This window comes from Lagenorhynchus albirostris, chromosome 8, assembly GCF_949774975.1.
Source record: "Lagenorhynchus albirostris chromosome 8, mLagAlb1.1, whole genome shotgun sequence".
Taxonomy (NCBI): Eukaryota; Metazoa; Chordata; class Mammalia; order Artiodactyla; family Delphinidae; genus Lagenorhynchus; species Lagenorhynchus albirostris.
In genome coordinates, this window is record NC_083102.1 from 35,518,989 (window position 1) to 35,545,503 (window position 26,515).

The window sequence follows — 26,515 nt, forward strand, 5'->3', positions numbered from 1 at the left end:
TTGAAAGAATTTAAAATTCCTAAACTAGACCTATATCACTCACACACTGATCATTGACCCAATGAGTAATTAAATTGCCTGACTTCTTTCTATAAGAAATTAGAGACAGTTAGACTGAAGCTCACTGATTTGGTTGATTCATTCATTCATATATTCCTACAATACTGTTGAATATTCAATATATATCAAACACTAGAATAGACAATGAGGATTGAAAGACAAGTAAGACCCAGAAAAGTCCTGCGGCCAATAAAACTGCTATCTGTTCTGAAGTTAGAAACTAAATAGAAAACATGATTTGATAAGCACTGTGACAGAATTCATGCACTTGGTATTGGGTAAACACATCCAGGTGCACCTATCCTGGGACAGTGGACTGGGGTGAGCTCAGTAAAGTTTGTACAAAGAAGTAATGGAACTAATCAGGCAAAGAAGGAGTGGTAAAGGATACAGAACATACAAAGTCAGGAACTTAGTGAGCACTTTTTCTCTCTTTACAACAAAATGTGACTGCCCTTATACTAATTTTTCTATATTGTGTACAGATAAACCAGTGAATAAGTTGGACTGAACTTCCAATAAAGCAGTTGAGACATCTGCCCAGACCACTTGGCCAAAGCTTCATTAACAAAGCAATATAAGATATGATGTGCCTAATGATTAAATACATATTCAATTAAAGCTCAGTGCAAAGGATATTCTGAAACTTCTTTATCTGCTATTCCATTCAATAAATTCCCAATTTGATCTCATAATATTTCCTTCACTGAAGTGTGTCTTCGACGTGGCTTTGGAGTCCGAAAGACCTGGATTTATCTCCCAATACTGACATCATTACTTGCTTGAATTTGGGTTTAATCTCAGCCTCGGTGCATTGCAATGTGAGTATAGCACTATCCACTTCATGTGGTTGTCGGTTGTTGTAAGAACCAAATGAGGTTAAGTGTGTTAAGTACAGTAGCAGTTACTTGTAAGAGCTCAGTGAACAGCAGTAAGAGGATACACTCTATAAAATGCACAGCTAAGAAGCAAGAACTACAATCCTACAGCCTGTGCAACAAAAACCACATTCACAGAAAAGATAGATACGATGAAAAGGCAGAGGGCTATGTACCAGATGAAGGAACAAGATAAATCCCCAGAAAAACAACTAAATGAAGTGGAGATAGGTAACCTTCCAGAAAAATTCAGATTAATGATAGGGAAGATGATTCAGGACCTCAGAAAAAGAATGGAGGCAAAGATCGAGAGGATGCAAGAAATGTTTAACAAAGACCTAGAAGAATTAAGGAACAAACAAACAGAGATGAACAATACAACAACTGAAACGAAAACTACACTAGAAGGAATCAATAGCAGAATAACTGAGGCAGAAGAACAGATAAGTGACCTAGAAGACAGAATGGTGCAATTCACTGCCACGGATAAGAATAAAGAAAAAAAGAATGAAAAGAAATGAAGAGAGCCTAAGAGACCTCTGGGACAACATTAAATGCAACAACATTCGCATTATAGGGGTCCCAGAAGGAGAAGAGAGACAGGAAGGACCTGAGATAATATTTGAAGAGATTATAGTCGAAAACTTCCTTAACATAGGAAAGGAAATAGCCACCCAAGTCCAGGAAGCGCAGAGAGTCCCATACAGGATAAACCCAAGGAGAAACACACCGAGACACATAGTAATGAAATTGGCAAAAATTAAAGACAAAGAAAAATTATTGAAAGCAGCAAGGGAAAAAGGACAACATACAAGGGAATTCCCATAAGGTTAACAGCTGATTTCTCAGGAGAAACTCTACAAGCCAGAAGGGGGTGGCATGATATACTTAAAGCGATGAAAGGGAAGAACCTACAACCAAGATTACCTGGCAAGGATCTCATTCAGATTCTAAGGAGAAATCAAAAGCTTTACAGACAGGCAAAAGCTAAGAGAATTCAGCACCACCAAACCAGCTTTACAACAAATGCTTGTAAAGTATTTGTTGTAAAGGAACTTCTCTAAGTGGGAAACACAAGAAAAGGACCTACAAAAACAAAAACCCAAAACAATTAAGAAAATGGTAATAGGAACATACATATCGATAGTTACCTTAAACGTGAATGGATTAAATGCTCCAACCAAAAGACACAGTCTTGCTGAATGGATACAAAAACAAGATTCATATATATGCTGTCTACAAGAAACCCACTTCAGACCTACTGACACATACAGACTGAAAGTGAAGGGATGGAAAAAGATATTCCATGGAAATCAAAAGAAAGCTGGAGTAGCAATACTCATAACGGATAAAATAGACTTTAAAATAAAGAATGTTACAAGAGACAAAGAAGGACACTACATAATGATCAAGGGATCAATCCAAGAAGAAGATATAACTATAAATATATATGCACCCAACATAGGAGCACCTCAACACATAAGGCAACTGCTAATAGCTATAAAAGAGGAAATCGACAGTAACACAATAATAGTGGGGGACTTTAACACCTCACTTACACCAATGGACAGATCATCCAAAACGAAAATAAATAAGGAAACACAAGCTTTAAATAACACAATAGACCAGATATATTTAATTGATATTTATAGGACATTCCATCCAAAAACAGCAGATTACACTTTCTTCTCAAGTGCGCACAGAACATTCTTCAGGATAGATCACATCTTGGGTCACAAATCCAGCCTCAGTAAATTTAAGAAAACTGAAATCATATCAAGCATCTTTTCTGACCACAATGCCATGAGATTAGAAATCAATTACAGGGAGAAAAATGTAAAAATCACAAACACATGGAGGCTAAACAATACGTTACTAAATAACCAAGAGATCACTGAAGAAATCAAAGAGGAAATCAAAAAATACCTAGAGACAAATGACAATGAAAACACAACGATCCAAAACCTATGGGATGCAGCAAAAGCAGTTCTAAGATGGAAGTTTATAGCTATACATTCCTACCTCAAGAAACAAGAAAAATCTCATATAAACAACCTAACCTTACACCTAAAGGAACTAGAGAAAGAAGAACAAACAAAACGCAAAGTTAGCAGAAGGAAAGAAATCATAAAGATCAGAGCAGAAATAAATGAAACAGAAACAAAGAAAACAATAGCAAGGATCAAAAAAACTAAAAGCTGGTTCTTTGAGAAGATAAACAATATTGATAAACCTTTAGCCAGACTCATCAAGAAAAACAGGGAGAGGAGTCAAATCAATAAAATTAGAAATGAAAAAGGAGAAGTTACGACACCGCAGAAATACAAAGCATCCTAAGAGACTACTACAAGCAACTCTATGCCAATAAAATGGACTATCTGGAAGAAATGGACAAATTCTTAGAAAGGTATAACCTTCCAAGACTGAACCAGGAAGAAACAGAAAATGTGAACAGACCGATCACAAGTAATGAAATTGAAACTGTGATTAAAAATCTTCCAACAAAGTCCGGGACCAGATGGCTTCACAGGTGAATTCTATCACACGTTTAGAGAACAGCTAATACCCATCCTTCTCAAACTCTTCCAAAAAATTGCAGAGGAAGGAATACTCCCAAACTCATTCTATGAGGCCACCATCACTCTGATACCAAAACCAGACAAAGATACTACAAAAAAAGAAAAGTACAGACTGATATCACTGATGAATATAGCTGCAAAAATCCTCAACAAAATACTAGCAAACAGAATCCAACAACACATTAAAAGGATGTTAAAAAAAAATGCATGGCTATACATTCCCAGCCCAAGAGCACTTGCTTTGACATGGTGTTTTAGAATCCAGATAAATTAGAAATAGGCTTGTGATGCAGCAGCCTAACGACTTTGCTGTTTCACAAGGACATTTAGATTCTTATCTGAAATACCTGAAGCTCCATAATGTTTGTGCCAACCTAGAAAAACTGCATTAAGTAGACTCTGGGCATATGCTGAAGATCAGTTGTGCAGGTTATTAAGAATTAATTTATCATGTGGTTCTAACCATCATGGAGTGCCAAAAGCAAGGTAGTGTCATACCAGATGTAGTCATTTCTAGGTTCATCCTTCCACCCTGCTCAATGCCTTTTCCTATGGTATGAGTGCCCACCTGGTAACTATATTTCATCAAGAGAAGTGATCTATGAAAGAAAAGAAGTTTCCACAACCAGAGTAATTTTTCTATAGTGTAGAGTGAGGTTACAAATTTAACTCATACTACAATCTGGATATTTAGAGAAAAAACAAACCCCTTTTTCTTTTTTTATAGATTATCTATATACTTCTACACAAGTCCCCACCCACCCTTTAGCAGGGAAAAATTAACTAAAATTAACTAAATATCCAATATCATTTACATTTATCATAATTTAAATAATAATTAAGCTAAGGTAATGTTAGACTTCCTACGATTAGCACAGTTCCTTGGAAGGTCTTCTCTCCTCGACTCTTCCCCTAAGTTAGTGTCTCAGAACATAAAGAGAGGAATGTGAGCTTCATGAGATCTCTGAAGAGTGAGTTATCTGGGGTATTTCTGCATGGTGTTCTCTGGTGTTTTATGTGATGCTCAGACATGCTCTCTGAGCTCAAGATTTGTATATCAAGGTGCTTACTTGACATTTTATGTGACTATCTAATAAGCATCACAATCTAAAATGTTTAGAACAGAACTCAAGTTTTATTCCTCTCTGAACCTTCCTCATTCATATGAATGGCCCCATTATCACCCAGTTTCTCAAGCCCAAACCCCAGGAGTCATTCCCTTTCCCTCACCTCTCCCATCTAATCATCAGAAGAGCCTATCAGCTCTGCTAAAAACATACCTAGGATCTATCCTTTTCTTTTCATCATCCTTGCCATTATTCTGGTCCAGGCCTCACGATGTCTTGACTAGACTCCTGAAGTAACTTTTTGTGTCATTTCAACCTTGTTCTTCTCTTGGCAGCCAGACTGACATTGAAAATATCAATCAAATTCTCAATCTCCTTCAAAACCTGTTGATGGCTCCCATGCATGTAGAATGAAATCTTGTCCAGTAACATCAAAACTGAGGTTAAACTGTTCTACAAGCCATGTATGATCCAGCTCCTGCTACATCTCCAATGTTATCACTCACTCTCAGCCACAATGATCTCTTTTCTGTTCCCTGAGCAAGACAAGGTCTTATGTGCCTTTGAGCCTCTGCAATTCACTATTTTGTGTACTTGGGCTGTTAGCAAGCTAAAATGTCACTTCATCAGAGAGGATTCTGATCACATTGTCAAGAGTGGCAAGAACTCAGTTCTCTGCTTTCTATCACATCACCTTTTTTTATCTTGCATCATTTATCACAATTTGTAATTATATCATTAATTAATGTGCTTACTTATTTTACTAGTTTATTGTCTGTCTTCCCCTTTGTTACATGCTCCATAGATGGGGACCTTATCTGTGCTGTTACTATTGTATCTTTCTCACTTAATATTTACTGAGTGGAATGGAAGAATGAATCACACTATATGTTGCAGTTTAATATACAGTCAGTTATGCTTAAAAATTATTTTCAAATTATACAATGCCTTCCACAGTTGGCATAATGTGGTTTTAGTCATTTAAAGCTTCTATTGCTACTAATACTACAACTATTTTATCACTACAATGTTGTCTTTTAAACATTCCATAATAAAATAACATTGCTGCCAACAGATATTTGGAACAAGAGCATGGTGCTTCGACTGGGCAGACATGGTAAGAATTACTGGAGTGTTGGTCATATCTGCTGCTCTAACTTAGGACTCTGCCAGGAGCATTTTAGGAGCTAGCGATGATGATTGCCTTGAAGCTTCAGTCATTCAGAGAGTTGATATAACCTACATTCACTTGGAAGAAATGTATAGCTCCTATACATAAATCGGTAACTACTTTGGAATGTGCACTTTGTCTGTAAACCATGCAGATCTAAATTTTATGCCCAAAGCTCTGATAAAACAGTCCAGATATCCTTTGCATTTCTATGGTGCTGGGCCATGAAGCATGATATTGCATGAGACCAGTATCATCCAGAATTTTCACTTGTCCTGAGGCCTAAAAAGACCTAATGAAATTTAATTTGTTTTGCTGGGAGTACTATTGGCTCAAGCATATTGAATTCAGTCAGAAGCTTATCTCCGGATGAAAGCCTAGAAATAGCTGCTTTGACATTCACTTCTTCATCCTGTTTTGTATCATTGTGAATATTGTGAATATCTGCAGATTACTCAAAATTGTACCTGTGGTGGTTGAAACTTTATATTAGACTTTTCAAACATGTGAACTTTACTCAAATTTATGCACAGAAAGAGAATTCAAGAGAGTCTTCCTCCCAAAAAGACTTCTTAGGAAATAATTTGAAGTTAACCAATGGAGTGCTTGTCTTCTCTCTTTTTAAAGATTCCTCAGAATTAATTTTCACAGACACTTCTCACCTTTACACCTTTTGCTGAAACTTTGTTCAGGTCTGATAAATGTGTTAAGTAGCTCAAACTGGCTGATATTAGTGTGGAAATTGACATCCATCAACCTTCACTCCTACATTTACTGTGTGCTATGTGCCTTTAGCCAATTTTTTTTAACCTTGGTAAGCCTCTGTTTTTCCCATTGTAAAAAAGAATTCTAATAATTGCTATGGCATATGATTCTCCAGGATTAACTGAGATTAATGCAAGTAAAGGCCTTAACTTGGGGGCTTGGCACTACGTGTCCAATATATGGTAACTACTATCATTAACAATATTGATGCCTAGTTCCTTTATTTATTTATTTATGTCTAACATATATGTTTGGCTGTAAATTAATTATACATTTCTGCAGAAAGTTTGTTGTGTTTTCAATGCTTAAATGCCATAATTACCCCTTTTTACTCACATTTTTCCTATTTTTCTTAATTATATTGTGTATTACCTCTTAAACAGGTAAAATCTAAGAATATGGACAGTTTTTTTTTTATGCTGAGCCTAATTTTTAAGACAACTCTCACTATGCTTCATCGGGTACAGTTGTGTAACAGGGGCCATTCTTCCCTTTTGCTCAGGTTTCGGCCTTAAGAATACAAAGTGGCTCTGCCTATAGTGAGAAGGGACTTTTGGCACCTTTTTTCCCACTTAGGGGAGTATTAGAGAGTCTTCTTTCAACACTATATCCATTTCCTTACTAACTCCTCACCAAAGGAGGGCTGATAATGCAATTCGTTAGAGCTTATAACAGTCACTATGCTTTCCAAGTGGGGAATGTTACTACATCTTTTTTTTTTTTTTTTTTTTTTGCGGTACGCGGGCCTCTCCCTGTTGTGGCCGCGGCCTCTCCCATTGCGGAGCACAGGCTCCGGCGCGCAGGCTCAGCGGCCATGGCTCACGGGCCTAGCCGCTCCGCGGCATGTAGGATCTTCCCAGACCGGGGCACAAACCCATGTCCCCCGCATCGGCAGGCGGACTCTCAACCACTGCGCTGCCAGGGAAGCCATTATTGCATCTTAACAGCAACCATATGGGAACCTCTCTTCCCCTTCATTCTATTGTCTGCTAAGATTTAGACCTTATTTCATGCCATTTATCTTGATTTTTAATCCCTCTGATGGGAAGCAGCCATCAAAGTGTGGAGGCAAGGCTGCCTACACAGGTCCTCCCTGTTCCAGTGTCTCTGCCTGTGGATGGGTGGGTACCCCTAACTCCATGAGACTGATTGAGCAATGGGATTTGGAGTCTGTTTGAAAGACCCATGTGTTCTAAATCCAGCGGGTAGGGAGTGGGAAGCTTCTGTGTCTAACTTATCAGAGAAGCCTTGCTTTGAGAAAGTTCTAGCTTGCCTAGGAATTAAGAAATGAATTTGGCTATCATTTCTTATGTAAAGCATGGCTTCAAAGGATACCCACAAGGAGAAAAGAGGTGCATGAAAGCTTTAAGTCATCTGCAACACCTAGCATTATGCTCTTTCTTTCAGAACAACTCCAAGAATGTTTTCATACACACAACATAAAGATTTATAAAAAAAGGATAGTCTATTTGTATTCACAGATTTTCACTGAATATTTTCATTTTTCATCATACATTATTTTCCTTAACTTCCACTTAGAAAAGGTTTTCACAGCACAAAATTATATTTTAAAAAAGATTCCTAACAGTGAAATAAACACCAGTTCTAAATATAACCTTCATGCTCTGCAGAAAAAGGCAGCCATAATCTCCTGAAGAACCCAGCCATGTAATCTGACCACTGTTTAATGTCACAAAGACTTGCAGGCTCTATTTATATAAATTGGCAGACAGTGATATGGTTTCAGATACATTTCTAAACGCCACGTCATGCCTCACTTGTGTGCTATAACTTCACAATCTGATAAGGAAAAAGAAAATCAATTTTAATTTCGAAATTAAATTTGAAGAAAACAAGAAACTACAATAACCAAATAACAATAGCCAAATTGTATGACTTGGTGTTCCCAGAGCTGTTAGTGACATACTACTAAAAAAGCTAATTTTTAATATGAATTGCTGGAGAACAAATTACCACTTAAATGAAATCTAACGGTAAAGTGCTTAAGAGCAAATGCACAGGGTCTGGAGTGGAACAGAATTGTGTTTGAGTCCTTAGTTGTGTGAACGCAGATGGGTTACATAATTATTATAGACCTAAATTTCCTTCTGAGTAGAAAAGAGGTGCAAATTCCTTCCTCATAGGGTTATGATAAGTATCAATGATAAAGTTGTCAAGCACACAGGACAGTGCCTGGCACAAAGCAAGAGCTGAAAAAGAGCAGTGATGCATTAGATTAAGCAGCTGGCTAGAAGGTACTAATCAATAAAGAAGCTCACAAAAATGAGACAGTACAAGAAAATTTATTTTCATTTTAACATATATTTCATAGCTCCCTGCAATATTTAAAAAAAATATTTTCATTTTGGGGCTTCCCTGGTGGCGCAGTGGTTCAGAGTCCGCCTGCCGATGCAGGGGACACTGGTTCGTGCGCTGGTCCGGGAAGATCTCACATGCCGCGGAGTGGCTAGGCCCGTGAGCCATGGCCGCTGAGCCTGCGCGTCCGGAGCCTGTGCTCCACAACGGGAGAGGCCACAGCAGTGAGAGGCCCGCGTACCGCAAAAAAAAAAAAAAAAAGAAAAAAAAAATTTCATTTTTATAAAAGAAGACAGTAATAATGTAACCAGGTATTTATTTGAACACATAGTGGTATTAAAAGGAATTAACATTCTCATTTACTTCCCAACTTTTGTGTCTTCTCTCTCTGATTTAGCTTCTGCCGGATTAATCTTCCCAACGAACAATTACCATCTTGTTATTCTCTTGCTCAAAAATCTTCATGGATTCCCAACTGCCCACTGAATAAAGTTTGAACTTATCTTGCTTTTCAATATCTTCCACAAATTTGGCCCTAACTCATCCTTCAAACATTATCCCTTACTCTTCCCTTTATAAATCTTATGCTTCAGCCAAACTGAACTAGATTTTAAACTTCTCAAAGTCAGAGGTCTTCATTTACTTGTCTTTGTAACCTTAATATCTACTACACTGTAACGATTCATGTCCTTCCCAGTCAATATCAGTATGGGCAGTTTCTAGGCTTGCTGATTTTATTCTTGCCCCTTCCAAAATTTGTATTGTGATTTGTCATCATTTTCAATGTTGTTTTAGTCTTCTGAAATGTTAGTGATTCCCAAACAACTCTATTGCACACCATTTCAACTGCATCATCAAATAGTTAATCATAAAAATAACACAGTCCCAGAGGAAACATTCTGATATCACCTCTAATAAATGTTGATGCCTTCTTAATTTAAGACTTACATAATACAGACTTAACCCATGCCTTCCCTGAAAATATGGCTATCAGAGACACTAAAATCTTTCACTTAGAATAGATGTTGATATATTATTTTTTGAATAAAGGAATGAGTTAAAGGCCTCAATGGAGTGCAGGATATAGGCTGTTTTTTTTCACTATATCACTATTGCAAAGAAAGAAACATATTCAATATAAATACTGTCCTAAAGGCCATAATATTTTCTACCCAGTACTTTGTGATTTCTTTATGATTACACATTAATTTTTCATAGACTTGTTATAGCTTCTTACCAGGAATGGAATATCTATGATTGTCCTCTTTTTTTCTTTAAAACATTGAGAGCTACAATTTTCTGTTATTCAAGCACTTATAGAGTTAGTAGCAACTGATAAATACTATTTAGAATCTCATACATGTAGAGTACCTGGCTAGATACTATAACAAATAGTTAAAGCAATTGCTCTCAAAAAATGTATTATTACTAGCTGCCTATGCTCCCTTACTTCCGTTCTCTTCTTTATCCACTATAATTGGACCTTGGTCCTAACCACTCTGCTAAAATCACTCTTGTTAAGGTCAATCACCTCCCTCTGGCAAAACCTAACCCTTATATCTCTCTTCTCAGCTTAGCAGCATTGCCACAACATAAGAAGGGGTCTCTTGATTTCCCCTGTGCCCACTACACACTTCTCTAAACATCTCCCCAATTCTTCTCCAGCTCAGTAAAAATCACTGCCCAATTATTCAAGCCCCAAACTTAGAAGTTATTCTAATTTTTTCCTTCCTTCACTTCCTGCATTTAAACCACAGAACCAAGTTATGTTAGTTCTTCCTAAAAAATGCATTCTGAGTCTATTTCCCCTCATCTCGACTGCAACCATATTAATGACAGTCACTTAAAACTACTAAACTACTACTACTACAATACCCTCCTAATTGGTCTCTCGCCTACATGCCTCTCCCTGTCTGTTATCCATTTTAAGGTAATCAGAACTTCTCACTTCCCTCCTTAAAACATTCTAGCAATTTGCAAATGTCAGGGGTAGAGTAGAGCCCCAAGTCTTTACCTTGGTCTGTGAAGAAGGCCTCCATGAGGTCCCCCCAACACCAGAAACCTCTTTTAGCTCTTCTCTTACAAGTTTCTTAAATAAACCAATCTCCTTCACCGTACAAGCCTTTGACTTGTTTCTGCCTCTGTTTGGATATACCTTCCTCAGAGTTTGTACATTATTTAGGTTTCAGTTCAAATATCACCTCCTCAGAGAATCTTTCCTTGTCATGCAGTCTAAAGAGAATTCTTAGTCCTTTGCTGTCATATCATCCAATTCACTGGCTTCATAACATTTACTACAGCAATGAAATGAGTCATAAACTTGGTCATTTATTTACTTGCTTCTTTATGTTTTGTCTCCTTATTTGTCTAAATTAGTAGTTATTTGAGGTCCAGGAATTGTCCTCTTGTAAACTGGTCTAGACCAGGGGATGACAAACTATCACTTCAGGGCCAACCCAGCCCACCACCATTTTTGTAAACAAAGTTTTATTGGAACACAACCATACCCATTCATTTAAGAATTGTTTATTTCTGCTTTCACGCCGTAAGGACAGAGTCGAGTAGTTACAAAACAGACTATATGGCCCTCAAGTCAAAAATATTTACTATGTGGGCATTTACAGAAAAAATTTGCCATCCATGTGCTAGACTTATGGGATGCCAAGGTAACTGAACCTGTTACAAAAAATAAATAAAACAAAAAACAAAATAAAAACCACTTATCTAGTCAAGGATGTAACACATTTTAGAGCCTGAATTGCAGTAGGCTATGAAAGAAGTAGAGAAATCATCCAGAGGCAGAATATATAGTATTTGACAACTTCCTGGGTATAAGGAATAAAGGAAGAGAATGAAATGACTCCAGGGTTTTAAGTCTGGGTACCTTAGAGAATGTTGGTACCATTAGTGAAAACTGGGGTGTAAGGAGAAGGATGTGATCCGGAGAAAGGACAATGAACGTGATATTGGACATACATACTAAGCACAAAGTCCCAGCAATACACTGTTGGAGAGATGGCAAGTGAACAGTTATTGGTCTAAAGCTCAGAAGAGTGATCGAAGCTAGAGAATTATACCTCAGACTCAGATATGCCCAAGCAATAACAATATAAAAATTGTGTAAGTAGATAAAGATTCAGGAAGAGAATTTTTTTTAAATAAGAAGGTATTCAAGGACAGGACTTTAAGAAGTACATGTATTTAAGGATAAGAAAAGAAGAGACAAGACAAAAATGTCATCTTAGAAGAAAAATTATAATAGTTTCCAGAAGAAATAGTTTTTCAGTCTTAACTGCTAAAAAAATTTTTAAATGTAAAAGGAAAAGGACAAAATGGAGAAAATTTTTTCACATTTATAATAAAAAATGATTCAAACACTTCACGTACATATAAAATTATATATACATATACACATAACAATTCTAAGCCTCACAGATATTTATACGCCATATATATATATATATGAATAAAGGTGTAGAGTCTATGCCAGTTAATCAAACAACAGTGACTTAAACAACATAGAAATTATTTCCTCCCTCATATGATAATCTTAGCATGAGCATATACGGGCTAACATGGCAGCTCCATTTGGTGGTGGTAAGCACCAGGCTCCTTCTAGCTTGTGGTTCTGTTATTCTTAACATGCATCTTCCACTTTGTGAGCTACAATGGCTGCTCCAGTTTCTGCCATTACGTCCTATTCCAGCTGGCAAGAAGGAAAAAAGGATAGTAGAAGTCATCCTGCCCTCTTTCTCTTTTTGGACACTGCCCAGATGTTGCATACATCAATATTGCTCACAACCCACTAGCCAGAAAGCAGACATAGGACTACACCAGCTACCAAGGATGCTGGAACTTGTTGTTTTTAGCTCAATGACAATGTGCCCAGATAAAATGTGTGGACTTATTCCCAACTGAAAAAGGAGAGAAGATACTGAGTTATAGCTGGCAGTCTCTGTCAAACACTGCCCCAACTAAACAACAAAGCCATGGGATATGAGAAGAATCACAAAGAATACAAATGGCCATTAATAATAATCAAAGAAATGGAAATTATAACAAGACACCAGACAATTCTACGACATTGACAATTTAAAAATGCTAAAAATATTTGCAGGTAAATAGGCCTCACCACACATCCCTACACTTCAACCCAGTGCAGACCAAATCACTGTCACACCTAGACTAGGACAATTGCCTCCTAACCTTCTCCCCGTTTCAATTCTTGTCATTCCCATTCAATCCTCCAAACTGCTCTCAAGAGTTCACACTTTTGCTGATTCTGCTCACTCAGCCTGGAATGCTTTCCCCGGCCTCTCTGGCAAATGCCTACTCATCTTTGAACTCAGCTCAAAAATAACATCTGTAAATTGTTCCTGATCTCTCTTTTTACCACATACAGAACTGATTTCCTCAGCTGTGCCCCTTCTGTACCTTGTATATGTTTGTATTACTTTACTATGTTTTTTTGTTTTGTTTTGTTTACTTTGCTCATTAAGAAATTAAGCTTTTGAAACACAGGATTGCACCTTCTCTTTTTTGGATTGCCTTTAAGTACCTTAGCGCCTGCCACAAAATAAGCCTTCACTAAATATACCAGGACTCATCTCTCTAATAACAATGTCTCCTTAAATCCTGGATTAGAGTAAAAAGGATCAATCTTACTGGAAGGTCCATAGGAAATTTTATGACAAATAAAATGTCCCCATGCCTTGACACTTGAACACTGTCCTGGCCTAACCTTTCATGGAAAAAGGCAAAACCAAAACAAAACACCTTTCCTTCTTTAAGTTTTAAGAGGTCCATTTTTACAATATCTTTCAGTCTATTCTCAAATTTCAACCTTTCCATATTCCATCAAGGCAGCATACTCAAAAGAAGAATTAAGAGAGGTTCCATGTGTTTATATGCCAGGAACCTGGTCTCCTCTTTTGATATTCAAAATAGATCATGTTCAGACTCCTACATGATCCAGGCTATATACAATTATAAAAGGAACCTACATTAATTTTCCATTTATTGCCTTTACTAATCTGTAGTCTCTGGGGGAGGTAACATGGGAAGATTAAAATTGACTGACTAGGAATATTCTCAAACCTAAGGAGATATTTTTAAATGGCAATGAAATTAAAAGTAGGAGAGCCATTAGGCAATGATCTGATCAGTCATATTTCTTTCCTGAGGACGTAATGTCAGATGCTTAGTAGAGAATCTGGGATGAGGAAGATTCAGAAACCCTCAGAATTATTCTGCCACTCTAAGTTCTTTCTGATTTTATTTGTGTATTCAGCTTCCACATGATTAATATCAGGCCTCTGTAACATTAGGCCTCTGGAACCCTATAACTTGTTAACACTTCTCAACAGACTGAAGAATGATTAATGAATTTGTGTGGCAGGGCAGCGGGTACGAAGGAGGACATGTCAAGAACAAATGACTAAGATCTCTAGCAGTTTTTCCAACAACAAGCAAATTCAATTAGAGGAATTCTTTTATACTTCATTATCTCATTATTCATCTGTTCACTTTTTTAAAAAGCAATATATTGCTTCTTCATGAAGTCATTAGTTTTCCCTAAATTAAAGAAAATGTGTCTTTCTGTGTATTTTGAGATCATGGTTTTCTTTCGGGTGACTTGTAAGCATCACATAAGATTATAAACTAAAAAAAGATTATCCCTCAGAATAGAAGCATGATATGAACATTTATTTTTCTTTGTCAACATTTGCTCTGGCCCAAGGCATTTTTAAGTGTCTAGTAAGAGACCATGGCTATTCTCTTGTTCTTTGTTTTTTCCTTTGAATATTTCCCACTAGAGTTGAAAGAGAAGCATCTTTCCTCTCCAGCTGCAAAGTTATATAAGGTAAGTCTGGAGATCCTGGAGGGCAAATCCTTTACTTTATAGCAAACGCTGATTTAAAACTGAAACAAAAGAGAGAGAGGTATAAGGGGGTGTAGAGGAAAGAAGAGAGAGAGAGGGAGAGGATAAGAGTGCAAATCCTGAAACACGCAAATCCCTGGTTGCAGTCATTCCCCGTGGCTACTTCACTCTTGCCTTCTTTATAATTTTAGCATGTGAACCAATATTTCTGCTTTTCACCCAAAACTACTTTGAATGTGGTTTCTATTCCTTGCAGTTGAGGCTACTGACTAATTAATGCTATTCAGTCTTTGACCATAATAATGAAAAATTTTTGTTTTCCTCTCAGAATTCAATTAATTAATGCAAAAGCATTAAGTCAGAAATGAACAAGAATGTCCTTGATTTTGTGAATTCAGAATATGCCAGCCACCTCTGTCTACTGATGAGGAGATGATTATAGAGGAAACAAAATCGGGGGCGGGGGTGGGAGGAATGAAGAACTACCTTCCTTCCACAATTTTTAAAGCTGCTGAAAGTGTTAACATTTCCCATGTCCTTACTTAAAATGTAAAGCTTATAAAATGTCTAACTCTTACTTTTCTGCTTTCTTGTAGGACCTGGCACACAGCAGTACATGCAGAAGCTGTGAGGAGGATATTCACACCTTTGCCTAATTAATGCGCAGCTTTGCTGGACTTCTACCCAATCCCTGACAATGCCAACAGTGATAAGGGACCATTAAAGTCTAATGAGCTTGGAAAAATCGGAAACCTGAGTCTCTGGTAGAATGTTAAAGCTGATCTACTTTTGTGGAGGAGAAAAGGTCTTAAGACATTCACTCTATTCATTAAAAATATCTTTGTGAATTAGTAAAGAAATGTTCTTATCATTTGATAGCTCTGCTATGTAAGTGTATTTTTCATTTTTTAAGCTGCAAGCTGTGTTGACTAACAGCAGGGAGGAAGAAATAAATTAATCCTTCTTTTCATCAAAAAGCAAAACTAAGTGCGCCTAAATCAAGCTTTTTGTCTCAGTAAGAGGTTCCTGGAGGAAGTGCTGTGTCTGATGTTAGCAACCTGATGTAAAACTTAAATGTACACATTTTTGTGCAATGTAAACATAGGTTAGTTACGGATGTTCACTGCTAGTCAGTATTAATTTATAACATGTTTCATTAATACTTAAACCATTACTTCTGGTTGGAGAATTACATAGAAGATGCTTAATAAATTTCCTAATTATTCTTCCTTATCCTTGACATTATAACTTGCATTCTTTTATTCTCTGATAGATGTTTGTATACACACACACACACACACACGCACATGCACATATTACATTAGCACTACAGTACTATTAATACATGAGTTCATTAGTAAATAAGACAGATACTATCTTTACCTCTACCCTCATACAGGAAAGCCTTTATGAAAGACTTCTAAAATATTTTCTATAGAATGAATTCATGCAATAAGTAAGATGGTGTGTTACACGATGTACTCAGTAGTCTAAACCTCCTTGAATAGATCAAAAATGTACCCCTGCTACGCTGAAGTCTATGACATAATGAATACTGTTATAACGAAACTCCTGTTTATTTCAGAAAATGAATTACATTTAACTTGGAGAAAACGAAAATGGCTTTCTTGAAAATGACCTGTAAAACACTGTAAATTCACCACCACTTCTTCATTCTTCTGGGAGATTTTCCTCAGGAATTGACATGCAAATCATCAGGGTCTACATATAGTTCCCATTACATACAAAGGACAGTGACTATACAAATTAGCGATTTTGTTCATCAGTGAAAAACAGAAAAACATTGCCTGGATATTTGTTAAAAGTTGTGTTTTTTTCCTTTCTGAATCATTTCTCCTGAGCCAGTTTCTACTGACAGAATTTGTCTACTCACGTTAGTGACAGAAAGAAATAATTAACTGTAAGTTGTCACTAGTGATTGGATGATCCATGAAGTAAGGCACACTAAGTGGGGCAGATGAAATCCAGGCTATCTTTCTCCATGTCTGCTGGAATAGAATTAAGGAATAATCTCTGAGATATTCCCACTTCTCATTTCTTAAGTTTATGTGGATGAAAAATGGTAATAACCTATATTTTGCAGGATCTTTAAGAGACAATTTTTATCCCTAATCACATCTCCTGGGAAACATCCTACTCTACTCTTAGGATGTGCCTGAGATAAGGATAAATCTATGTAATTATAATTAGGGTGAGATCTTAATAACTGGTAAATATTACTATGCCTAATTGTTAAATATGACTTGTTAGTGGATAAATGTGAATTGTTAATGGATAAAAAAAGAAATAGTTATTTGGCTCCCAATTCATTCACTTAACACATATTTAGTGAATGCCTTCCATATATCGGAAGTTTTTCAAGTAACAGAGGAAAAAAGATGACTAAAATGTAAGTATCCTCCTCAAAGTAATCCCACTCTAGAAGAAGATAAATTTGAAAATTGATGCTTAAGATATAGCATTATCAAGGCTATGGATGCAAAAGGAAGGTCATAGAGGGGTTAGTAGATGTGAGCAAAGGGGGCTCAGAAAAGCTTTCAGGAGAACGTCATGCTTGATCTGAGCCTTGAAGGATACTTCGCAGCTATCTCGGAGACAAAGGGTGAAGGAGTCTCCTGGAGTTATGGCAAAATGTGGCTGCTGACATAGAGGTAATTCCAGAAAAAGGCCAGCAACTGCAAAGTCAAGTAGATCTGAAGCATTAGCACCTGTGGAAAGTGGCAAGTAGTGTAGTTTATCTGGAGAGAAGGGTAAGAAACCAGAACTATTGTAGGAGGCAAGTCTAGAGAGAGAGAGAGGCTAGGGTCAGATCATAAAAGTCCTCAAATGCTTCCAGGAGAAATATGAATTTTATTCTGAAGATCTGTAAGAGGTCACTAAAGATTTTCAAACATAGCTAGTTTTGTATTTTAGAAAGAGCACTCTGGTATTAAAAGTTGAGCAAGACAGGAGGCAGAAAACCACTTAGGAAGAGCAGAGAAGGAATGAAAAATGCCCCTTTTATCTCTGTTAGAAAACTGGAAAGATGGCTGTGCTTAAACCTGGAAATGGAAACACAGAGGAGGAGAATTTTCCTTCTTTGAAAGGTGAATAGTGAAGGAAAGGCCAAGTTCAATTTGGATATTCCAGCTTCAATGGCATGTACAACACAAATAGAAACAGACAGCGATGAAATAGGGAACAGGAGCTTAGAAAAAGTATCAGAAATAGATCATGGGCATCATGATCCTATGGGTATTAGTTTCATTGGTCCTGGTAACCTCCCCCTTAAGAGGCCCATGCTGCAGTGGATGCTCTGTTATACGTTTGCCCACTTTTGGTGATCATAAGTAACACCTGATGTATTTATTAAAGAAATTTTTAGAAGAAAAGAAGATATTCCCAGGTCTTTTCCCACAGTGAGTGGATCAGAATCTTCAAGGAAAGGCCCGGAGACCTGTTTGCCTTATTTTGTTTTAAAAATACCTTTAAAGGATTCTTACCAGCATGGAATTCAGGGATCTGTTAGTCTAATAGCAACATTTGTTAAGCACCTATTATGTGTTAGGAACTCTAAGCTTTATGCACATACAGTCTCTATATCTTACAACAACGTTAATAAGATGGATATTTTATCCCCATTCTAATATGAGGAAACTGACATTCATGGTCTTGTTCAAGGTCTCAAAACTAATGAGTGGAAATAGCAACTCCTACTGATTCCAGTGTCTGCATTCTTTTTTTTTTTTTTTTTTTTTGCGGTACGCGGGCCTCTCACTGTTGTGGCCTCTCCCGTTGCGGAGCATAGGCTCCAGACGCGCAGGCTCAGCGGCCATGGCTCACGGGCCCAGCCGCTCCACAGCATGTGGGATCTTCCACGAACCCGTTTCCCCTGCATCGACAGGCGGACTCTCAACCACTGCGCCACCAGGGAAGCCCTCTGCATTCTTTACATTAAAATATATCTTGCCCTACATTGTGTTGAAGGATGCCTAGCATGACACACGAAAGGTATTTTCTCTTAGTAAAGTACCTGTTATAGAGAAAATTATATTATAGAGAAAATGAAAAAAAATGTCAATAAAATTAGCTTTGGTGTTGAAGTTCTCAAATGTACCTTTCCTCCCTTGCATCAATATTGCTCTGCTAAGCAGCAACTGTACCCTCAGGTGCTGAGCTTCACACCCTTTAAACATTTTCTCTACTATTTTTGTGTTTTCCTCCTCATCTCTGTCCTCTTTGTTCTCTTGATGGAAGCTAGAAACCACTATCCACTGAACTCTGGCCAAATTTAAGCCAAGATGACTGAGCAAAACGGGGATGATAAGAAGATTGTTTACCAAAATTGGAATGACAAGGGAGAGGAATAGCAGTGATATCTAATATAAATAGAATATAATAAAAAATACAAAATATCTCATTAAGCTATATTTCAATGTCAAATACTTTTTTGCTCCATTTATTTTCTGTTCAGCAAGTACAAACATTTTCCTCACTACAGGTGTTCTGTTAACAATTAGACTATTCTGAAAATTAATAATCCTAGGGTCCTCATCTAAAATCATGTGCCCTGCAGGTTCTTGTGGTCCTAACAATTGGAAAGGTTAAGTCATGTTCTTAACTTGCTCTTCTTCCTGAGGCTTATAATACAGCAAGTTTTTCTGTGTATGATCATCTATCAACCAATACTTATAAAAGGCCCACAGGGTGCAGCATTATACAGGGTGCAACTGAGTGGTATGTTCAAAAAAGCACAGATAATATCTGACAGGTTTCAAAATAGATGAGATAGGACACATACAAGCAGGGGTTCAGAATCATAGAGAAGACTCAAGAAGCTGGTGGAGATAAAGTTAAATAAGCATTTTAGGTTCACGTAGAAACAAAATGTCAGACAAGGGGCATCATAAATGGACAACATCCAAGGCCAAGGAGTTCTGAGCTACAAACTATAAGCCCGGGAGTGGAATATCTTGCATTGCAGGACAATAAAGAAGTACCTAAATAATAATGGAAACATGTCAAAAGATCACAAGAGCTAGCTTGAGCACTTTCCCACTAGTTAAATCTGGGACAATCTGAGCACCAGAATAATGACCATAACAAGTTATAACCCATTAAATAAAATAAGAATCCATGAATGCATGCTGATATCAATCAATCAATTAACCAAAAAGAAAGAAATGTTCTTAGAATATTATAGAATGTCAGCCATTAAATGTAGAAGGAATGACAGAATTGGAAAATCATCATTTGGCAACCATCAACATAATAAGTGAGTCAGGCAAAAATCATCAATGGAAACTAAAACCAGAGAGTGAAAATTTAATGAGGAATAAGATTTTTACATAGGCTCAAAGTCTCCCACCATAAGATATTTTTGTTTGTTTGTATTTATATATTTTTAAATTATAATTTTTAAAGTATAGTTGGCACAATATTATATTAGTTTCAGGTGTACAATATAATATTTCTATCTTTTTATAGATTGTACTCCATATAAAGTTATCATAAAATGTAAACTATATTCCTTGCACTGAACATTACATCTTTGTAATTTATTTATTTTATACCTAGTAGTTTTTTGCTTTTTTTTTGTGCAGTACGCAGGCCTCTCACTGTTGTGCCCTCTCCCATTGCGGAGCACAGGCTCCGGACGCGTAGGCTCAGTGGCCATGGCTCACGGGCCCAGCCACTCCGCGGCATGGGGGATCTTCCCGGACCGGGGCACGAACCCGTGTCCCCTGCATCAGCAGGCGGACTCTCAACCACTGCGCCACCAGGGAAGCCCTATACCTAGTAGTTTTTATCTCTTAATCCTCTTCACCTATTTTGCCCTTCTCCCCACCCCCTCCCCTCTGGCAACCGAACCGCTGGTTTTTTCTCTGTATCTGTATGTTTCTGTTTTGTTATATTTATTCATTTGTTTTATTTTTTAGATTCCATATATAAGTGAAAACGTATGTTATTTGTCTTTCTCTGTGTGACTTATTTCAGTAAGCATAATGCCCTACAGGTTCATCAATGTTGCTGCAAATAGCAAACTTTCATTCTTTTTACGGATAAATAATATTCCATTGTATATATATACCATATCTTCTTTATCCATTCATCTGGTGACGAACACCTATGTTGATTCTATATCTTGGCTATTGTAAATAATGCTGCTATGAACACTGGGGTGCATATGTATTTTTGAATAGTGCTTTTATTTCTTTGGATAAATACTCAGGTGTGGAACTGCTGGATCATATGGTAGTCCTGTTTTTAATTTTTTGAGGAACCTCCATCCTGTTTTTAATAGTGATTGTAGAAATCTACATTCCCACCAACAGCACACAAGCATTCCCTTTCTCCATATCCTCGTCTCTTTGATGACAGCCGTTCTGACAGGTGAGGTGATATCTCATTGTGGTTTTGATTTGTATTTCCCTGATGGTTAGTGATGAGCATCTTTTCATGTGCCTATTGGCCATCTGTACATCTCCTTTGGAAAAATGCCTATTCAGGTCATCTACCCATTTTTTAATTGGGTTGTTTGTTTTTTTGATATTGAGTTGTATGAGTTCTTTATATATTTTAGATATTACTCCTTATCAAACACATCATTTGCAAACATCTTCTCCCATTCAGTAGGCTGCCTTTTTTTGGTGGTTTCCTTTGCTATGCAAACACTTTTAAGTTTGATTAAGTCTCATTTATTTATTTTTGCAATTGTTTACCCTGCCTGAGGAGACAGATCCAAAAAAAAAATATTGCTAAGACCAATGTCAAAGAGCATACCATCTATGTTTTCTTCTAGAAATTTTATGGTTTCAGGCCTTACATTTAGGTCTTTAATCCATTTTGAGTTTATTTTCATACATGGTGTGAGAAAATGTTCTAGTTTCACTCTTTTAGATATAGCTGTCAAGTTTTCCCAAAACCACTTGATATTAATTACTAACAAAATAGTAACTTGAAATGTTTATTATAATTAATAAAAATGATTCTATTCTAATTTTATGTCACAGTTCTATAAGTTAAAAAATTTTTTTTTAAATTTAGTGTGTATCTGAAGTGAAAATTGATTTGAAGCTGATTTTCCTGATATCAATTCATTTTATTGTCTTCTGTCTCTAACTCTTCCTAATATTGTGGGAAAAGATTCTATGTAATTGTTTGTTCTAATCAGTTGTATTTTTATTGATCAAGATTTTACTAAATTTATTTTCCTTAATTTCAGTGAATTCATAAAAATGATCCACCACTTACTTAATGGCTATCATGCACTCTCTCAGAATACATCTCTTAAAGACGTATGAGGAAAACAGCACCTGGAAAATCACACTGTCAGAGCTGTGGAGAAATGGTCTGAATTAACTGTGTGTCTGCTCAGTGAGACAGATGAGAAAATTATTCTCAACCCCACGTGTACCACTATTGGATAAGGTACCCACACTGAGCCTGAGCTGGAGGGATTGGTGCTCAAGGAAATGAAGGAAGGAGATCTAGCACTCTGACATAAAGGCCATTCAACCATAGGACACCTCAAAAGAATTATTTTCATTCTAGCCTTGGTATATTTAAAAGAAAACACTTCTCTCAACTGTTGTGCAGTATAGCTGCAGGTGGTTTCCAACATATAGTATTGTGTTTGGCCTGATCCAAGTGAATTCCAAGAAATACAAGTTCTGTAAGATGTCAGTATACGTTCTCCCAAAAAAGGTGGTATCTATTGTCAAATAAGTTTAGAAAAAATCTGGGTTAAACTATACTTTTTATTGCACAAATATTTTAATACAGTTCTTTATCATTTATCAATGTAAAGTGTGAATTTTCAGAAGCCATGGGATACTCCCTGCTTTTGAAATCATTTGTTTATGAAGTTAACCTTTTTTTTCCTGCAGAGCCTCTTACAAAACTTGTGTTTTGTAACAAAACACAGTACAATTTGTTTGTACAAAACAATACAACATGAAGGTAATTGTGATTTGAAGTAGAAAGCTCAAAAAATTGAACAAAGTACTTAAAGATGTGTTACAGACTATTTTCAAGAGCTATATCTTCAGATTTAGGAAAAGCTGACAAAAACAAACAATAGCAAAACATATCCTGGTTAAATAACTGAACTTCAAAGATAAGAAAAGAATTCTTTAGGGTATCCTGGAAGAATCAAACAAGTTTTCTAAAGAGCGGAGAAGCAGGCTGGCCTAAGAATTTTCCCCAAATGTTCAATCCCAGAGTACAATGCAGCAAGGTCTAGATATTCTGAAAGAAAGTATGACACAACCGTATTATACTCAGCTCAACTGTCATTTAAGATAATTATGGAATAAATATAACATGGACAACAACATTCATAAGGAAGGAATAGGAGGGGGAAGAAAGTGTAAAAGAGTCACCCCTCCATCTTCCACGGAGAGCTACTGGTCCATCCACACTAAGTATAGATGTAGAGTTTAAAAGTCTTCAAACTTATAATATTCTGCCTTAACCTCAAATGGTTTATTCTTTTTTTATAATTGATAATCCTTTGGTAAAAAGAAACATTTATTTCAAGTTTAACAATTTCTCCAGTTTCACTTGTTTCTTGTCCTGCTAGTAGATTCAAGTGGAATTAAATTTAACACTTTTTATTTTTAAAAAGCATGTTGTCTATCATTCCATTATTATAAAACTATATTTGGCTCACTTTCTCTTTCTCTCTGTGTATACATACAGAGACATATCTGGGGAAATTCTTCCCAAATGTGACCCTGGTCACTTCAGGGTTGTAGAATTTTGGATGAATTGTCTCTTCCTTGTATTTCTCTATATAGTTGGATCTATGTTTAAGATGAGCTCATATCGTTTTATCTAGAAAAAAAGCCATTATCTTAAAAAAGAATACAGTTACAAAGGAGAAAAGAACCAGAATTAAACTTTTTCCTACTTTTCCATTCCTCCAAAAGGAAAAAAAAAAGTGAAATGAGCATGAGGAAAGGGAGTTTATAATCTGGTCTGAGATTAGAAGGGCAGCTCTCTTCCAGAGGAAGAATTTGCTAATTGATGAGAGTTGGCTCTGTCTGAGGAAGCCCCACAATGAAGCACTCGCAGTATAAATAAGCAACAGTGAAAAGCACCATATGGACTTTTTATGCCAAAAACAAAAATCAACTTCCTGGGTGACCATGGATGAACTGAGAACAGAAGGTTCTGTACCACCTAGAAACCATCAGAAAAAAGATTAAAAGCAAAACAAAATGAAAGGTAAGCAATAATTGAAAATGAGCAAGTTTAATGGTAAATTGTACTTAAAGTTATCAAGAACTGGTATTTGAAATTTATTGCAGGGAGATTTGTAATTTTTATTAAGAATTCCAGTAAGGCCTAGGCTTCTGGGTAATGTGAATCACTGGGAAGGAATCTGCTAGTTTCAGTCCAAAATTTGATCTCTTAATGATGTAATAAGGTCAATAGATGATGAAGCCTCCATTAACTTACCTTATATTGACTATTGACCCCTTTAATGACTTTGAAGTGAATGAATCAGGCTCTGTCAAGGACTGGACTAAGATTCCCACAGCTTTTTTTTTTTTCTGCATTTAAGGTATATTTGTACACTGTTTTCACCATTCTTATTTCCTCCTTCCTTTCCAACAATCAATTCTCCCCTTGCTATTCCCTCACAGAACAACTTGCATTCTCTTGACATATAGAGGGAAACATCAGGAGCTGTCCTTAAATAACTACAGGCAATACATTCAAGTAATTGCCTAGTTGAGAAAGTCCCTTGTTAATAATCTAAGGATGAGTATTATAGTTCTCACCTAACAAAACTGAGCTAAATCTCTAACTGAAGGTCATTTTCAGGACTAAAACTAATTCTTCCCAGATCAATCCCACTAGATATTCTGTACAAGAATGATGGCCAAATAAACCTAGGAAAAATATGCATCCCATATACTTCCCTTGATGGGCCCCAAGGCACTGTAGACTATTAGAGGCTTTCAGAAATTCTCAGGAAAGACACAGATATGATTTTGTCTGGTCCAGTGCTTCTCACACTTGTTTCACCTGGGAGCTCTATTCCTGCTCCCACTCCCCAATCCATTTTACCAGTAGCACACTTTGGAGTTTCTTGATCTAGGATTTTGTATTTCCACAGTATTACTCTTTGTTGTAATAGGTTTTTATTTCCTGTTCTGGATGAATGGTTTAGATCTAATATTCTCCTTTCAAAGGGAATCAATTGTCTATGTTGCTAAGCTTTGCCTATGTTCTTTGGACACACTATCAATAAAAAGAGTTGTTGCTTAATCAGGTATATTGCAGTATTCTGCCTTACTTCTTACTCTGTCTGAACCAATGCTCTTCTCATATATAAATTATTAAATAACTTTTTCAGTTTCATATGGATTATTTTTAGAGATAGAGAAAACATTATTTGGATTGTAATGATCAAATAACAATCTTCTCTAAGCTCTAATTCAACAAGAGATCTATTTTCTTGTTAATACTTAACTCATTTCTACATTTTAAAAAAGTTTCTAAGTCACCATTAACCATTTTGATTCAATTCATCCAGTCAACAAAAAATTAATACGCTTCTAAAGTATGTCAGATACTCCTTACCACCCAAACATTACTGAAGCATTTGCCACATCACAGCCACTGTGCAAGGTATTGGGAATACCACAGTGAAAAAAACATGTAAGGTTCCATGTCTTTACTGTCTAATATGGAAGATAAACAGCAGTTATAAGTAGGTAAAGTATTATTAAGAAGTGTAGAGAGCTACAGGGCCATATAATAAGTACATCGACTCTGGTGTGAAGGATCATAGGCTTCCTATGGTGGAAGGAATGATGTTTAAGCTGAGAGAGTCATTTATATAACAAATATTTACTAAGTACCTACTCTGGCACCATGTTAGAGTTGGAGGTGTAACACAGACATAGTCGCTATCTTCATGAAGTCAAAAGTTTGGTGGTAAACAAATAAATAATAAGTTAGCAACTATATAAAGTGATAAGTAGTGAATAAATAAAATATAAGGAAAACAGGGCCTTCTAAGGGTGGTCAGAAGAGTACTCTTGAAAGAGCAAAATCCAAGCTGTGATCTGAAGAATAAGGACCTAAACAGTTTTGGGTTTGGAGAAGAGGAGTTCCTGGCAATAGGCATAGCAAGGGCAAAGGCCCTGAGGCAAGAAAGAGCTGGGCCTCCTCTTGGAACTGAGAGAACACTCGCATTTTCAGTCTAATGAACAAGAGATGGGGAGAGTGGCATTAGAGGAACTGGAGAGGTCATGCCCCTACACAGGTCGTGGTAAGAAGTGCATATTTTACTGTAATTGAGAAACTATTGATAGATTTTAAGCGGAGTGATATTATATGATTTGGGTTTTAATAAGGTCACTTTGGTTTCTGCACAGAGAATGAATACATGGGAGCCATGAGAAGAACAGGGAGGCCAGTATAGGGGATGTTAAAGATGTAAGAGGAAAAGACCACAGTAAATGAGATGGAGAGAAGTAGATGAATTTGAAATATGTTTGGCATTAGAACAATGAAATTTCCAAGCTTCTGCTTTAGTAACTGGATGGACGGCAGTGCCATGTGTTGAGTCAAGGGAGTGGAGGATATCAGGATTTTGGGAAGAGAGAACTAAAATAATTGTTTTGAACAAATTAATTTTGAGATGCCTCTGACACATCCAACTGTAGATGTCATGTAACATGTTGTACTTACAACTCTGGATCTTAGAGTGGATGTTTAGGGATGAAGATCCTCACCTGGTATTTTAAGTCATGAAACTTGATGAAATCTCCTAGGGA

General features: G+C 36.6%; 1 long non-coding RNA gene across 1 annotated transcript in view; it reads right to left on the reverse strand.

Moving 5' to 3' along the window:
• LOC132524177 (uncharacterized) overlaps window positions 1-26,515 on the reverse strand; it is a 417,505-nt gene that overhangs the window by 249,824 nt on the left and 141,166 nt on the right. The gene's annotated exons all lie outside the window — the stretch shown is intronic.